Source organism: Numenius arquata, chromosome 4 (assembly GCF_964106895.1).
Source record: "Numenius arquata chromosome 4, bNumArq3.hap1.1, whole genome shotgun sequence".
NCBI classification, from domain to species: Eukaryota; Metazoa; Chordata; class Aves; order Charadriiformes; family Scolopacidae; genus Numenius; species Numenius arquata.
The window spans coordinates 47560762-47579758 of NC_133579.1; positions in this window are offsets into that span (position 1 = coordinate 47560762).

Below are 18997 nucleotides of genomic sequence, written 5' to 3' on the forward strand. Positions count from 1 at the left end.
AGGTAACTATTCTTAACTAAATAATTTAAATAGAATTTGTATGTAGTCATATCCATTTCTGTGCTGCAAAGTATGTAATTTTATGTTAAATTGAAAGAAAATTCATTTCAAGAAACAATTCTTAATAGGATGCCTCCACTAGAAAGAACAATTGGCAGGTATTACATCTCATTTAACTTTGAGAAAATAAAGTATAGGATTTCTTATATTGATAAAAGGTTAAAGTTAAAATGACAATAATTTCATGCTTGAGAAATAAAGAGCTGGTACCAATAATTCATATTATCCTTTTAAGAAATTGATTTGTTTGAAAATGTTAGGTACATTAATAGTATTGAGAGATGGAATGAATGTCAAACAATTGCTTTTACTGAGATTCTCCTTTCATTTGTGTTCTTGATCTAAACCAGGAATAAGCCCCATAAAGTGAATTAAAATGTTCTTCTTGACAGGAAAATAATGAAGAACAAGAATTTCACCATTTTCCTTATCCTATACAAGTACAAGAAGTAGGCACTAGTTTTGTGGCTCAGTTTTAAAAAGAGCTGAAAATTCTTCCCGCCGTTCAACAAAATGCATAGTTGTGGTAGGCATGGATATACAGCTAACATTTTTAGTGGGCTGTCTGGTGCACAGCATGGCCAGAAGCCCTCAGGCTGACCTTTACTGGAGCACTCACCATGCTGGATCAATGGACTGCAGGGCCAGCCTGCACTGGGGATCACACCTTCCCTTTGACGCCACTCATAGCCTCTCCATCACCACCACACAGCTGCTGTGAAAGCACTGCAGGACTGACCACGTCGCCAATCTCAGTGCTGGATTCAGCATGCTTTTTCTAACAGCCTGAAGCAATGCTGGACTTACAGGAAGAAAATTGCACAAGTCCAGGAGAAAAAAAAGGGTTAATGTGACTGAACTGACCAAAATCTATAAAGAGCTTCCAGCTCTTTAGGGTGGCACATCAAGCATTTCTTATTCTGTAAAGGGTAGTTCTCCACTGCCTCGACTTAGAGTTTTCTTTAAGCTCCTCACAGAGATCAAATAAAGTTTGTTTGTCAAATCCCTATGTACGAAAAACTGCTCCTACATTAGACCTAAAAGCAAGAGTGTGCTAAGCTCTCTGAATCCTGTTAGAAAGATAAACCCCTAAATCTTCTCCACTGACTCTAGCGTCAAGCAACAGCATTTGCTATTCTCTTTGTGTTGTTACTTTCAGACCTTGACTTGAATAAGTTAAATCTACCTAATAAATACATTGTTATATGTCCATTTCATCTGAAAATACTCTCCTGCCTAACTCTGGCATCCTCAATGAAAATTCATAAATACTGCTATACATAGTAACTCTTAATTAGTTTTTGTTTAATGCGGAAATCCACCTGTGTTTTTCTCTGCATGGAACACGTTCTTTATTAAAATCTGAAACTAACACTGATCTCAGTGTATAATATTTCTTATATACACATACATATATACTTAGAGATTATATATAGTTATATACTTATGCCACTATATATGTATATATACTTATAAGTATATACTTACTATATACTTATATCTATATACTTATATCTATGCTTACATATTTCTTAGAGATACTAATTTCCCACTTCATAAATTTCAATGGTACACTCTGGAGATTTTAGTCTAGAATGGCCATATAAACTGAACTACGAATCAACATCTGGGCATATTGAAACAGTGGGAAGTAAAAGGGCAAATACCTTATTTATTTAGGTTATTAAAGCACCAGTATCTGAGCTACCGAACTTCTGTTGTTTTGATCTAAACTAACTATCAGCTCATTTGAAATCCTTGCTACCTTCACACTAGAACCACCAGACTAAACCCATGTTTTTATTGCAGTGTAGACATGTACTTTTGGGAGCAAGGGTTTTTTCCCCTCTTGTTATGTTTCAGGGACAGGCCAGACTCTGTTTTGCAGATGGGATTTCTAGACACAGTGACACAGAAACATATTGGCCAAGTTGACACTGAACTAGAAGCCTCTGACACAGGTGCTTCTGCAGCAAGTGGATTTTCTACCCTCTCTACAGTCACTGCTAAGAAATCTAACCAGCATTTTCTACCATGTGAGAAAAGGACCAAGTCTATAAGGAAAAACAATCTGCAGAAAAAATTGTACCAATAAAGAACTTCAGCAAGGTTTGTGAGGAGAATCTGTACTGTGAACTTTTACATCCTTATAGTCCTACAACACTATTACTGCTTTAAACTGTACCATTTTTCAAACCCCTATATGGAAGGAAAGGCATGAGAACTGCAGAATAAGGTTTTCTTTTTCCTTGTGGCAGAGCCAGCATTGTTGTGATCACATATTAGTATCACTTAGAGGAACGTTAGAAGTATACTAATAAAAAAGTTTAATGGGGGTTATTTCAGTATGGGGGTTGACTATTGATACAACTGTCAACCAGTGCTAATTTTCTCCCTACCTTCCCTCACCAAAAGGAGATTATTTTTAAAGGCATGTTATTGACTCATAAACAATATAAACATAATTTTGCTCATAACTAAATGTTAAATCCTCATGAAAAGTAAAGGATATATTTTTCTAATATAATAATATTGTTGGATAGACTAATTTTGCCACAGTCTCATAGATTCCTAAACATTAAAAAAAATTACAAGTGATGCTTTTGTTTAAGTAGCATTTTTGTGCTTTAAATAACTTGGTTTGAAATAAATAGATAGTTCTGCTTTAGCTCAAAGGTATTTTGCAGCCTTAATTCAATTTAGCAGCCAGAAACAGACAAACAACAATTTAAAACCTGACCAGGAGTAAATCCTCCAGACTATGGGTTGAGAATTTCAGCCCTTTGGGTCTGCCAGTGTTTATAATTTATCTAAAGCCATTTTAAGTTCTAGGGCAGTTTACAGATTGTGAGCTCTGTCTTCTTTAGAACTCCCAGTTCCTGTCTTGTTATTTATTAATCACCATTAACAGTGCTATGCCTGAATCTAAATTTCATTATACAACAGTCCCATGGTGTCTGAATGATCATGAACTTTGCATTGTGCTGTTTACAAGGCAAAGTAATTATACACTAAGATATTGTTCATTATTAAAACACTTTTCTTTCTTTTTTCCTCTCTTTTTTTTTTTTTTTTTTCATTCTCCCAGCACTAAACAATATGATTTTGAAGACAAAGGCACAAGAAAATTTTATTAACTTTCCCAACTGGCAGCTACTCCTATCTGATAGTGATGGAACTAATGTTGCATTCAAAATAAACTTAAAGGAGAAAAAAAAATCACAGTATTTCAGAATAAAGGTAATGTAACAACCTCAATTCTCTCCACATTATGACTGTTACGTTACAAGCTGAGCTCTAAAACCTACTTCTCAAAATGATTGAAACACTGGTCTCATAGTGCAAAAAAGAAAAAAGCCATGATTTCAAACAATCTGGATTAAGCAGCAGACTTTAAAATGAAAATAATAATAATAATTAAAGAATTTGAAGTTGAACTGCTTAGACACTAGGCTAATACTGACAAAATAAATAATTTTTGGCCATTTTTCTAGATATGAAATAATTATTTTCAGAAAATACTACTGACTTTTGGATTTGCTACCTGAGTTCTCATCAGGACACAGGGCCCTGATGTTTAAATAAGCATGGTCATCCCTTCCTGAAAAACTTCTCTTTAAGCCTGCCACAAACTGGCACTATTAGTCACTTCTGAGAATTTTAGTCGGGAAAGACTACAACATTTTAAGAACCAGAGTTTTTTTAGCAATGCAGTTCTGCTTAGATTGACAATAGTTGGTTGTTGATGGATAAAAAATTATTAAAAGGAATGATGTGGCTTTTCAAAATCCAAACAATTAACAGAATCATTATGAAAGATTTCTTGAAATATAATTATTTTCTCCTGAAATATAATTTTCTCCTGAAATATAATTATTTCAGGTAAGTATTTAAAAATAAAAATCCTGTATCTGGCAATTGCTGAAAAAGGAGAATATGAACTAACCTTCTCTGTGATAGATTTTAAGTACTATAATAAAATTGATGCTGTATGCGTGTAACATACACAAAAAATAGCTTCTAGAATTTTGCAAGCTTCATATTAATAATGCTGTACCAGTGGTCTATGGGTAGCAATAAAAATTCTCACTGAAGACAATTCAGTCCTCTAATTGTTCACGAAAGTAAAAGTAATGAAGATAACATAAACAATAATATATGCCCATCTAAGACTTAAGCTATCATTGGTAACAATGGTCTGAATAAGGACTAGATTAGGAACTGAAGCCACTCTCTTGCAAAACTCTGCACTAAACTGCACCCTGGAAGATGCCAGTTTCCAACGGATGCATTATTTTCAGTTTGATATTTTAGTGAGGGTATAAAAAATGAAATTTGCTTAAATATGTAAAGTCGAGCTCATTAATATCCTGAAGGAGGTGTATGCTTATAATTTGGAGTTATTGCTGATGCTGTGAGGAATGAGATAATACTACAAGAATAATTAGACCCTGCTTCCTAGTAGAAAAAGAAATAAGATTCTTAGGACAAAATTTCAAAGTCATGGACTAATGGAATAATAATGAGGAGTTCTACTATATAGAAATTCATCATTAGTTGAAGCTGATAGAAAACGAGAGAGATCTGAGTGTATTGTTCTAGTCATAGGATCATTATAAGCAACAATGTAGGAAAAAAAAAAGGGATGTTAAGATCTGTCAGGCAATGTATTTGCAGTAGAGAAAGGCAATAGATAAGTACACAAGACACTGAGAACATCTTAATTAGTATATTCTGTGTGGTTCTGATTACATATGTTCAAAACCAGCTTAACTTGCAACAAGGGTAGCAATTGGCTGCTAGGATGATCAGGGAAGGAGTATCTATTTTCAGAAAAAAAACTAAAACTCTCATCTGTTTCATCACAAAAATGACTGAGAAAGATTTTAAGTCTCTTTAAATGTCTTTGGGAGCAAGAAGAAGGGGTGAGGCATGCAACTATTAAAATGTGATAGGATTTGTTTAAAAGCCTAGTGGAAACTATTAGAAACAAGTTGTCAGAGTCCAATACTCACTGTCTGCGTTCTTTTAGATGTTCCACATATGAAGACTTAATTTTTAATATCAAATTTGCTTATTTGAAGTTATCTGATATTACATGGGATTTTGATGGATCAGATGGATCAGAATGATACACTAATGTACTTAAAACACAATATGATTCCAAATCACATTTAGCAGAGTTGAGCGATGCCTTTATTGGTAACACAGGTTTCGGCAGAAAATAAGAACAAAATTTTTTAACCTATGAGTGAGTGGAGTGCTAAACAGATCATCTGAATGAAATAATAAAAAGAAAGAATTTAAAGTATTCCAAGATGCGGGTTGCCTATTAGATAAGGAATTTTATAACAGTACAGGAGTCATCCCAAAGGTAGAATATTAAGACTGGGAGAAGAGTATCTAGGTGGATAATTTACTGTAATCTCAAAGAGGGTCACAAGAAAATTCACTACTCTTACCTGATCGTTTATTTGCACCATAATTTTACTGCAACAACTCTGTGCCTTAGAATTCTAGCTGATCAGCTGCAGAAGACAAGGGCCCCAGTGCATAAGCTAGGAGTTTGGTTTTTCTGTTGTTATTTTTTGCTTATCTGTGTGATTTGTAACTGCAGTTCTGGACTCTGTGACTCCCAGACTTGGAGTTTGCTACTTGTGTTAAAGCGTTCTGCAGTCTTCAGTGGAGTTGATGCACCTGAACTAACTGTTCTACAGGCTGTTGGGACTAGGCAGGTCCTACACCTAGGCAGGTGTAGCTGCCTGCAGCTTTGAGGCAGGGGCTGTAGAACCCTGCCCAAAAATAATTTGGAATATTAGAACAATATCTGAGTAAACATTAATGTTTCTTATTTATTGAATATTATTATATATTATTTATTGAAACATTAAATTTTATGCAGAAAAAATATTGGTAGGCCTGTTTATATTATCTAAGATAATACAGAAACAGAAGTTTTTCCTGTCGATATACTGGAAGGAATTTTATCTACCTTTTATTTATTTACCTTGTTAATTGTATTTGCACTCAAGACAGTGGCTCACGAAGATGATAAAAGCAATTGAAAAAGATAATTGTGTGTGTCTAGATGGAAGGGAAGGAGGGCATTTTCCCACCAAATATTTGCATGTGGCTGATAACAGAGAGTAACAGAAGAGGGGGTATAGGAGAGAGTGCAAGTCAGCTTGCTGTGTTATCTTTAGGATCCTGATTCCATCTAGTCATTCTTTCTGATCTATATTCATAGGTTTTTCAGACACATAGCAGTTACATATCAGAATGATGGGTCTCAACCTTGTTTCAGGACAAAGCATCACTCTGCTTTTGAGCACTGCAGCCTGACCTGGCAGAGTTCCAGTAATTTTGCACACTCTGTGAATCCTGTGCAGAGGTTAATTCTGAGCTCAGAGCAGAATGATGGACAAGATATTCTATCAAAGTTGCTTCTCAGATTGCAAGCAAGAGCTGTCCCAGGAGTACCTCTTGAAGGTGTTGCCAATCTATGTATGTTAACAACACTTTTACAACTGATTTTACTTTTTTTTCTCTGCTGCCTAGTATATAACCTCTTGCCATTTATTCTATTTGCTTTTCTGAAGGCAACAACGTAAGACAGGGCAGGTGTATTGTTCTCCCCAGTATGAACCTAAAAATACCTTTTCTTCTGTGAAATATAGGGATTGCTTTCTGGTAGCCAGGATTTAAACATTTTGGTGTTTGTGTGTCAGGGCAGGGGAAGTAGACAAGAGCTAGCTGAATATTTCATGTTTCATCCCTCCTAAGGTACAAGGATTGCACATCATTAACTCCAGATATACTCCATCACTTTGTGCAGTGAAATTCACTAAGATTACAGCAAAATGCAAGAATTCAAGACCTTGATTTTTTATTACTTGTGAAATTCTGAGAATGACCCATTCTTCCAAACCACACTGAGTGCTGATTCAAAAAGAAAATAAATTATTCTGAAGAGTAAGAGAACATTATGCGGAAAATATCTGTGTCAGTGCAGGATATGCAGCACAGTTCTTAGTATTACTCTTGGTATATTTATAGCACACTGTCTCAGAGGACAGAAATTGAGGGATGGTTTTAAAGTTAGGACTTCTAAAAACTATGAGATATTAATTGAATACATTCAAGAATTACTGTAGTACTGAAGCAACATGGTTTCAAATTAAATTTCATTTAATAAAACACAAAGTTAGTGATGTTGTCTAAAATATTTGCACAGAATATATACACTTTTAAACAAAGAACATGATATTAATCTGACAGTATATGAAGAAAACATGACAACAAAATCCTGATTCAGGAAAATGAATGCAAATTATCATTATCAGCTTGACTTCATTTATTAAACAAACAAAAATATGTTTTATTTTATGATAATCATATTTTTTAGAGATACAATATCTGTTCTTTTGAAGTCTAGGACAACAATGAGATTCAATATAGAGGTATGTGACATATTGTACGCATCCTAACAGAATTTGTTGTCAAATATTTAGCTGTAAAACATTGACTACTATATGGTAAATTCAAAGTAGAATATAATACCCAAATGCCAAATCTATCTTTTCTAGGCAGAAGACTTGTTTTCTGTTTTCACATAAGCTAACTTACGTCAGGCTTCTCTCAAGCACTATTGTGACTTCTCTGGGAGTCTAAAAACCAGATTTTCTTTCAGCCTTATTTAACTGGGATGGACAGAAGAAAATTTTATGTATGTGCCCATACAGTACTACTGGGGTCACCTGCATATATTGCGTTTTCTCTATTGCCTCACGACAAGCATGTGGAGATCTGTGAAAATGTGGCTGAAAACACTATTGACATTTTGTAGAAAACTCAATTGCTTTCACAAACACCTTTTGCATGTTGAAACCCTTGGGCATCTTCATGCAAAACTGTTAACTGACAAAAATGAAACTCTTCAGGTAATTAGGCACTGTTAGTTGAAGCCTCCATTAAGTAAAGTAGGAAAATGATTCAACCATTAAAGAAGGCTCCAATAATTTGAAGACATCTGTCAGAGGTGACACTGCCAGGTAGTTTACTATCAAGGCTGAAGAACTTCATTTTACCTCTCTAGTTATGTCATTGGCTGGAAACTCTGCTGGAATATTTTAACTTTGGAACTCCAATTATGATTCTTATGACATCCTTAAAGTTTCTGAGATAAATGTTTACACGAGAAAGTTTAATGTCAAGTAAAACAAAACAAACAAATGGAAAATCCCACCACAAATGTTAAAGCTTTCTAGAATATGGAACTTCAATAAATCAAGTTTAGAAGGTGAACTGTCTTCAATCTAATGGCTCAGAAAACAAACTGCAAATAAGGAAGTGCAAAGCTTGTGAAAACATACATACATGTGTATATACATTTGTTGAGCCTGGCCAGCAGCTAAGCGCACCCCCACCCCCAGCCACTTGGTCACTCCCCAGGAGGGATGGGGCAGAGAATCAGAAAAGCAACACTGAGAAAACTTGTGAGTTGAGATAGAAACAGTTGAATAATTGAAGGAAACCTGTGCACATAAACAAAGCAAAATAAGGAATTTATTCACTACTTCCCATCAGGAGGCAGCTGCAAATATTCCTGCTTCCTCCTCCTTTCCCTGAGCTTTTATATGCACAACATCATATGATATGGAATATCTGTTTGGTCAATTCTGGTCAGCTGTTCCCTCCCAACATTTTGTGCACTCCCAGCCTATTTGGTGGCGGATAGAGTGGGAAAAAGAGAAAGCCTTCACAGAATCACAGAATGATATAGGGTTGGAAGGGACTTCTGGAGATCATCTAGTCCAACCCCCCTGCCAGAGCAGGTCCTGCTAGAGCAGGTTGCACAGGTTGGTGTCCAGCAGGGTTTTGAATGTCTCCAGAGACAGAGACTCCAACACCTCTCTGAGCAGCCTGTTCCAGTGCTCTGCCACCCTCAAAGTAAAGAAGTTCCTCCTCATGTTTAGATGGAACTTCCTATGTTCCAGTTTGTGCCCACTACTTCCCGTCCTGTCACTGGGCACCACTGATAAAAGACTGGCCCCATCCTCTTGACACCCACCCTTTAAGTATTTATAAGCATTGATAATATCCCACCTTAGTCTTCTGCCTCCAGACTAAAAGCCATGCTGTTGTATAAATTCTGCTCAGAAATTACCAAAACATTGGTGTGTTATCAACACTGTTTTGATTACAAGTCCAAAACAGAGCACCATATGGGCTGTTGTGAAGAGAATTAATTCCATTCCAGTCAGACCCATTACAATATGTATATAGATTTATAATGATACAGATACAGAAATAGATGCAGAGACAACAAATTTGTGCCAAGCTTTTCTGGCATTCTGCAGTTGTCTGCTCTGATTATAAAAATGAATAATTTTTAAATATCTATCATTTAGAAAACTTTTTTTTTTTAATTCCAATTAATAAAAGTGCTTTTTATTTTTTTTCAGTTTGCAGAATGATTTTTCCTGACACTTTCGTGTCCATTAGAATGTGCCAGGTTTTGTTGAGCCAAGTGTTCTTGTGTCATTACAAAAGCCGTGTAAAGTGCAATTAGATAAGTGGTCAGTGCTAATTATTGAACAGAGCACTAGATTTGCTCAAATCTTTAAACTTTAAATAACTCAGAAGTCTTATGTTCCTTCTTTAAAGTGCCCTTCAACATAAAAACATATTTCATTAGTTGGCAAATGAGGACTTGTTTGAGTAAGCGAGCTAAAAATAACTTAAAGAGCCCACCCAAAAGGAGATAAATAAATAATTAAATTACGTTAAATCAATAACTCATAAATCATTGTGATAATGTAAAACAAAAATTCCCACTAATCGATGCATTGGAAACCCTATTCCATGCACATTACTCTGGAAGCAGTGGATTTTCTATAGATATCTGAAGTTCATCAAGTGATTATTGAGCTATGTTAGATTAAAAATCACTCCATGAGTATCTAAGTTGCTTAGTGGTGAAAAGGGGGCTGCTTCCCAAGAGGCGGTGAGCTGGGAGCTGAGGATGGTTGCAACCTGGGCAGTCAATGCCCTTACGAGCAGGCTCAGACAGGGGAGCCGAGTTGTGGGGACAACAGTTGGTCCTGTTGGCTGGCCAAGGAGCCTTGGGCAATGGCAGGGGACCAAGCCAGGATCAAGGTAAAGGCAGGGAATCCAAAGAACAAGCCAGAAACTGGCCTGGGGACCAGCACTGCTGCAGCATCTCTGGGGCAGAGACTGAAGGCCCCAAGCTGGGCTGAAATAGGGGCCTGGGAAAAATGGGGTCAGGGTGTGAAGAACCTCAGGGGAGGCAAGGCAGAGACAGAAAGGGCCCCTCAGAGCCCTGACATAAAACCTCCAAATCAACATTTTAAAATATTTTTGAAAGTGTAACCTGATTTCCTATTAAGGAGTAAAAAACCCCAACATTTTAAACTATTGCATGAAATCAGTTTTCCACCAAGTAATTATCAGACAATATTTCTTTGTTGATTGTCTAAAAATACAGTAACATTTCCTGTAGCTGTTAAATTTTTTTCTGTATCTACTAAAATGCCTAGTTGATTTAAATCTATTAATATATAAATATATTTCAGAGATGCAATAATTTGACAACTTTTTCACCTTAAATACCTTTTCCCTCAGTGTTCAGCTTCAGAATGAACTCAGAAAAATCAATAATTATTCTCTTCAATAATTTAATCCATTGGATCAAGACTTAGAATTTTTTATAAAAAATATTGATTTAAATATAGGGAAAAATGTTAACAAGATAACTATTATGTCAGAAAATAACAATCATTTTCCATCTCTAACATTTCTCATGCTAGCTTTTACATATTTAACTATTTTGGAGGGGGAAGGGGAATAACAGGTGGTTGTGAATTCTGAAAGACTCACAAGGGATATGAAGGATAAGATCATCACATCTACAGTGAGACATTTTCCCTAGGATACAATAAACGTCTCTTTCTTTTAACTCTTTTCAGGTATGACTGATGTGAATTAGGATAGATGCTTTAACCATGGAGTCAAATATCATGAACGGTATGTGGGAATTGTATCCAAAACTACCAAAGCTCCATTGAAGTACTAAAGCATTGATTTTCTTCAAAGCTTCCCAAAACATTAGTATTAATCTGTGACTGTTCTGAAGGATTTAAAATGTGCTGAAGGTGGATAATGAGCAATATACTTAGATTCAATCATAGCCAATTCAGTCAAAAATTTTTAGAGCTACTGTTTTCAGAAACTAATGTTATCTGACAAAAGCCGGCTGTTAATATTTATGTATTATGTCTTATTATTCTGTGCTAGGAAAAAAGCAAAGCAAAGCAAAACAAACAAAAAACATTCAAAAAACATTCTTATTCACTAAGAATAAAATAGCTTTTGTGCTACTACTGAACAGTAGGATCTGAGGTGCATAAATATTTCTGTGGATCTGAACCTATGCACCTAACCAAGCTCAGCAACGCTTAATTAAATTATTCATAAGTATACTAAGTCAGAGAAGGCTGACAGTGTCACTCCAATGGGATCAAATCCACCTCACTTTTAGGTATGCTTTCATATTAACTTTAAAGAAAAAATTACAGTAAACGACAATGCCTCAAACTTTCAAATACCACTCAGCGTGCTGTTCAGAACAATGACACTTCAGCACCTGTATTGTCCATGGAAAAAACAAGTGTAATTTTAAATGCTCTCTTTAATCTAGTTTGGCACTATCAACTCTTAAGACCACCACACAGTTTAGTGTGGCATTAGAAGGTGGCTGCCAGTCATTGGTCACTTCTTCCTGTTCTTGGCACAACCATGTCGAGTAAATAAGGAATCAGTATTTCCTACAACAAAGAATGTTTCAAAGGGCTCCAAAGCCACTCCCTAACCACTTAACACTTCTTTAAATTAATTTTTACTCCATTTTTAAACTGCCAACATCATGTCAGTGCAAAGAATGATAACTATATTAATTTAGGTTGTGCACTGACTTAGACTCCCAGGAATCATTGCAATGAGCAGCTTCTTAACAAATCAAAGAAGATCCCCAGTTTAGTTATCAACCTCACTAGTGGTGGATGTTTGAAATGTCCAAAGGAAGAGACGAAAGGGCAACAATAATGCTTGAAGTGTTGAGTCAACTTTTCAGTCTCTCAGTTCTTAGCCAGTTCATATCCATAGCATTACATGCCCTATGACCCTCAAAAAGCTTGCATTCATACTGAGAGCCTGAACCTTGTACAGTTTTGCAAATGTAATTGCAGCAGTTGGTTTCCCTTGTTGCAGCTTGTGATTGTTGTCTCTGTCTTATTAACGTGCACTACAGAGAAGAGCCCAACTCTGCCTTCATTATAACTTCTCTTTAGATAGATGAGGATTGTAATCAGATCGTTCCTTAGCTTTCTTTTCTACAAGTTAAACAAATCCCGGTCCCTCAGTTTCTCCTGGCATGTCACATGCTCAAGTTACCAAGCCATTCAATGACCTTCCTCTGGAGTCTGCACTTCGTTGATTTCCTGTACACAGGGGCCAAACCTGGTCATCTTATCCCATCCGTAGGCACACAAGTGATGCGGATCTTTGATGGAAGTTGATAGTAAGTTATTCATAATGTTGCCTGACTGTGTATCTTGCTAGTTAGATTAGTATCTCACCTCCATTTTTGCTGCATAACTCCTAGGTATCAGAGCCTTTCTAGTGAAGACATACTCTTTAGATAGCAATCATACTGGTATCATCTAAGCAAAATTTCTGAAATATTGATTCTGCAGTTATATTATTACAACTGTGTATCATGTTTAAACTGAAGATTTCCTCATAAATAAAATTTATTGCAGAGATATTATGTGTTAATGATGTTACCTAACAATGGAAATAATGAAAAATCATAATGATGGTGGTGCACAATCCTAGTGTAATAGTTGGAAGGGTAAGCTGCATTTTCAGGAAGAGCTGGGACTGGAAATATCAGCAGTGAAGCTGTTGTGTTTATTTTGTGTCCTCATATTTGTCAGGAAATTTTTTACTTTTCTCAAGTGACTTCCCATGTATATTCTGTATTTTATGTCAGGATTCCTCAATTATAAAAACTTAATATTAAAATATTTTAAAAGAATTTGCCAGTAATATTCTGTTTCCAAATTCTTTCTTTAGAATTTACATTCTTTTTTTTTCTTTCCCATTTGATCAAGAACATTTTGACAGCAAAAATTTTTTACTTCAAAAATTTGAAGCTTTAAGGTGAGATACTTTATATATAACTTATGCTAACCATCTTTAATTTCTCATGCCTACAAGTCTTTGAACTTAGTAACAAACCAAAAGAAAACTGAAAAAAGAAAACCCCAAACTGACTTTCTTATCATATACAAATTAAATTTAAACTTTTTTATAGTAGCATGTACTTGGAAGGACCTCATACTGGCCTGTCGGCCGAACAGAAATTTTCCCTTCAAATCCATATACTGCTTAGAACAGGTACAAGCAATTTTTCGAAGTTTTTTGTGAAGCAATTCAATGAGTAGAGTACACAATTAGGTGATATGAATAGGATAATCTTGCTAGTAGTTTGTAGAGTTGAGTGAAGAACTATTATTGATTCAAGACAACAGCTCACAACAGTTCTGAAATAAAAAATGTTTTTATGCATTTAAAATGGTACTTCGTGGCAATTGGGCACTGCCTGTCTTCATTGCATTCTCATCTAGTTATAATGCTGCTTTCTTTACTCCTTATTTATACATTACTTCCATCAATCTTTTAAATAGCAAAACTCAAAATGTTTACAAAGACGGAAAGTTTAGAAATATCAATATCATCTGCTCTACATTCTCAGTGGAGTTGCCTTCTTAATAGCAATTTAAATTGAGAAGAAACAATTACTCAACCGAAAATCCCCACTTTGAGCTTTTTTCTTTGTAATGTTGCTCAATCATCTTTTGAGAGTAGGGCCATCAGGTATACCATTCTGCTACAACATCAGATACAAAGATGTACTCTGTGCTTCTTGTAATCATTGTGCTAAATGAAAAAAGACTAATGAGGCTTAAAGAGACTTAAAGGTCTAGGACCTTTAAGTAAAGTTAATAATTTATATCATTACATTATAATACTACTTTCAATAACATTACTACATTTTTCTAAATTATTAAATTAGTAAAGTTATTAAATTTTAGTAAAATCAATTATGTAAATTGGACACAGGTCCACATTTGTGCAGATGCTACTTATAATGTCTATAGATGTTTTTTTTTCCCCAGACTTTACTGGCACATGTTGCATGTATGTAGTAAATATTTTGAGCACTTTTTGTAGTGCTAAAAAATACATTAAAGTCCAGAATGTTGGTACATTCTAAACCCCTTATTTTACTTATTGTCTTGTTGCAGCTAGTGCTCTCAAATTTAATGCCCTCTAAGTCAAATCAAAGATTATTGCTCAGAGATTTTCACTAATTTATTTTCTCAGAAGCATTACCTCAATAGAAAAATGTGTGTGAGTGTGTGTGTGTGTACATGTATGTGTGCATTAGCACATATGTGTTTGTGTGCTGGGCAGGTTTTTCAGAAAGGAACTAGAAGTAAAACAAGTTTGCAAGCAACAGCACGCCTGCTTGTGAGGGAAAACAAAAGAAAGAATTAGTTCCAAGTCTACAGGTCATTCAAATGGCACTGAGGCAATACATTTATGTTTGTCTCCTGAGAGGATTAAATTGTTCTGTAGAAATTTTGCAGTCGTATTCATTCCCTCAGTAAATATACTTAGGCAGAATTAAGAAGAAAAGTATATTTCAAATATTCTACTGTCCTCTTCTTTCCCTTCTCTTCTAGTTCCTACATGGGTTCTAACAACAAGGGTTATGCATGGTCAACTAAAAATCATTAGATGTGTCTAGTTTTTCAGAGCTGTTTCTAATGTTCCTGGGATTATAAACAATTCAATACAAGTTGTTCATGACAGACAGGATGTATAAGTGGTTGGTGATAGGTTGTCATCATTCAATTACCAGGAGATATTTAATCCAAAAAGTAAAGTTATCAAGGAAAATGTGGAGATGAAGATGAAAACAGTACCTAGATGTCTTCTGTATTCATATATCTCTATCCATGAAAGTAAATATAGTGAAGTTGAATATCGCATGCTTAATACCACATGATCCGGATTCTAAATTTACCTTTCTGTACATGAAAGTATACAAATGAGAAAAAACCCCACAGCTTAAACATAACATTAATGCCAGAGCATCAGTTTAAGATGATGGAGCTCAAAGTAAGAGTGTTTATATTTCATACTTCCATGAGAGATTAAAATTATTATGTCAGTAACTCTTTAAGAAATTAGTGTACAGTCCTACAATGTTTTCCAATACCTTATTGTAAGAAAAAACTAATTTGAAATTTAGTTAATCTTTCCCCATTGAAAGTTTTGTTTGGTTGGATAGGTGGATTGTTGTCACAGAGTTGTCACATTTACCTTTTTTTTTTTTTTTTTAAATACTGTTTTCCTCGTGTGGTACAGTTAGTATAAATTTTGTATACTGCATTGCAAAGCTTTGACATGCTGTCCATAGCATTATATGGTAAAACCTAGCAAACCTAGTACTTCTTTTCTGTAAACAAATAGATATCTCAGCGGTCTTTTTGTTTGTTAATTGCTAGTGAATTTAACCTTCATGCAGCAATATTGCTGTTTTCAATCTACTTGATAAAGTTTGGTGGAAGATGGGGAGGCTTAGTGGCTTACAAACTGCCTGAAGGTTTAACTAAAATGTTGAATTGCACAGACTGTATGGATAAAGCCATGAGAACCGAGATGGATAAGGTGTCAGACTTACTGACAGAGTATAGAAATAAGCTGAACAACATAGTTTAGTTGCTTGGCAAATACACTGGTGTTTGTTTAGTTTAGGTTGGGATAGGTTTTTGTTTGGAGAAAACTTAACAGGGCTTTAAAGTGTTAAAGCTACTGAGATGCCTCAAAATTTCACAGTCCCCATGTGGTCTTACTCCATGCCAGACAGCTTTTGAATGCCGGTCACAGAAGTCTTTTTTGATATTATTTGTGTTTTCATTCAAATTAAAAATTTAGTGACAGGAGTTTTCAGACAGGATATTAAATTGATGGATTATTACTTTTTTTCTGTTGTTCCCTAAGTGTTATCTCCTATTCCTACTGCTACTAAAGAATGCTTATACCTTTTGGGGATGCCCAGGTGTAACCCTCATCTACTCAGACAGTAATCAGTACCTGCTAGTGATCATCAAATATTTATATTAACGATCTGTTTATAATTTCTTTGTGTGAGAAAAACACTCTTCCATCTAGTAGGTATGGTTTGTCTTTCTTTTTATGCCTTTTTTTTTTTTTACGTCAACCTGCAATTACATTTATATATGTATATACTTTGTATAAACCTAGATGACTATAGTAGACACAGTTTATGCTTAGCTCTGGTTTACAGATTTAGTAATCTGAAAGCATTTTGCAGTGGCAGAACATTTGAAGAGCGTGATTCTAACCTGGCTTTAGAAGAATACCAGAAGTGCCAGTGTATTTTAAATCTTGAGTAGCTGCTGCCAAGATGTTTTTATCACAAAGTGCTGCAGACGTCATTTTCACTGTTTATTTTGGGGTTTTTTTTTGCTCCAAACTGAAAGAGTTCCAAAGTGGTTTGTTTTTTATTACCTCACCCTGGGATCTAGTTGGACCAAAAGTGGTGTTGGAGTCAGTGAATCTAGTCCCCTGCAATTGCTAGGCATCATGTCACAATTTTGATAATGTGTTTTAAGATGAACTGCAATACTGCTGGTCACACGCTTTCCAAGAAACTGGTGTCCTGGAAGCATCATCAGTAATAAATCTAAAAGTATTAAATACACAGGTGCAAGAAAGAAAAACAACTTATGAGAAATAAAACCCACTTCAGTCAGAAAGTACCATGTGGCATGATCATTTCCTTAAATGTAACCACATTTGCTGTTTTGTCTTCTCTTTATCCCAGTCCTTGAACAGAAGAGAAGGCAAGCCCTGCCACTAATACCTTCTCTAGCTCCGCTGTTTACAGGCTTAAAGACTTCCTTTCCTATATCTAGCACTCTTGCCTACTTTGTGAAGTGAATAAGCATATCAAATAACCTTCTACCATTTCATAAAAAATTCAAAGCAGTGACACTTCTAAGATTTAGAAACCTCTCACGCTCATTTGTTAAACCGAGCGCACAGCCACAGAGCTCTCCAGGAAAGACAGTGGTTGTGGTGCTGACTTAAATTTTCAGGATGCATTTCTAACTGGGTGTTGCTTCAAATGATTAGGAATCACAAGCAGCTGCATTTTAGAGACAGAGAAGAAGTAGTGAAGTGTCTGCTTTCCTAATATCCAGCCCACTATTAAAAGAAAAAAAGAAGCTGAGCTTTGAAAAATTACATCCATCATCCTTCAAACCTTAACTCTCCTTATAAAAGAGCTAAGTAATCGATAGCTGCAAACTACAAATGCTGTTAAGTACTTGCGCTAAAACTTGAGAAACTTTCTTTTAAAAAGTATTAATTATATTGTTTCAGGTTTCAATAACATTGGTTTAAGACAAAGTATATTTTTTTACTTCCTTGCAGTCTGTGGAGAAACATTGTGTAAAACCTTATTTTGTGTAATAATCACAGCTGCTGTCAGCCAGTTGCAATGAAATTAGTACTCCAGTTGAAATATGGCAACTGGGAGTCCCTTGATGGTTTTTCCCAGCTACGGACTTCGTAGCTTGTCCTCCCACACATTGTGAGAGAATAGATATTACTCTCACTTTCAAATAGCTGCTGTGTTAAAAGCCGGAAGTATTTCACCCAGCATTGAAATGTATCAGAGTCCATCATTCTTACTGAGATGCCTCTTGCTGAATCTCTATTAAAGTACCTGGGATTATGCAGGCTGCAGGATCTGTCACTGATAGGTTAGCTGGAAATATGAAGGCCACTGTGTTTAAACCAGCGTTACAACTACTACTGAATGTGTATAACTAATCAAAAACAAAGAAAAACAAAACCAGAGGGGGTTATATTAATTAATCTGGCAATTGTCTTCAAATCAATACTGGTTTTGAAAAGTAGTTCATTTGGAGACTATGCGAGGTCATCTCCAATGTAATATAAAGCTCTTTTCATGAACAAAGCCAATTGCCAAAAATTAAGTACGACAAAATAGAAAACAGTAAGCTACCATTTTGAGTATCTGCTCTTTTTCTGAAAGAAAGATGATGAAAATACAGGATGAAAACCAGCATAAGAAAAAACCTGATTCTTAAGAGAGGGAAAACCAGTCTGCTTTGTGTATGCTGGTCTGTCCACCAGATACTTCACATTTTCCATGTAGATTTAGACTCCTGGAAGAGAATAGAGTGCATGTATTGTGCTCATGGGTATTCAGAAGTCTTTGACACATAGATAAATACTTTCTGCCTCGACCAAATTTGAGGTTGAAAAAGATAACATGAGAAACTCAACGGAAAGTCAAGCCTGGTATGTTCCCTGAGTTACTGAGGCTCCCTATGCCTAAGTATAGAACTCCTGTGTTCAGGAGATTTCACGTGTTCCTAAGTGAACAAATTTCTTACAAACCTTTGAAGCAGAATTCCTGGAACAGCTGGGACTTTGAAATATAAATGATTCAGTGCCTATTTAAAATTTGCCTTTATGGTTCTGATCATTATTGTTAAAGCCGTGCAAAATGTCCAAAATGTCAGGGTTTTCTTTTTTTTTTTTTTCATATAACTGTAGAATATTTGACAGATTAAAGAGGTTACAAAATAAGTTTCCAAATTAAGTAGCCGAACACATAACAGAAAAAGTCCTAATGGCTTAAGCTTAGTAATCATACAAAACCCAGTAAAGACAATAGATCAGATGTTATTAGAAGTACTATTTAACACTAAATAATTTATTCCAA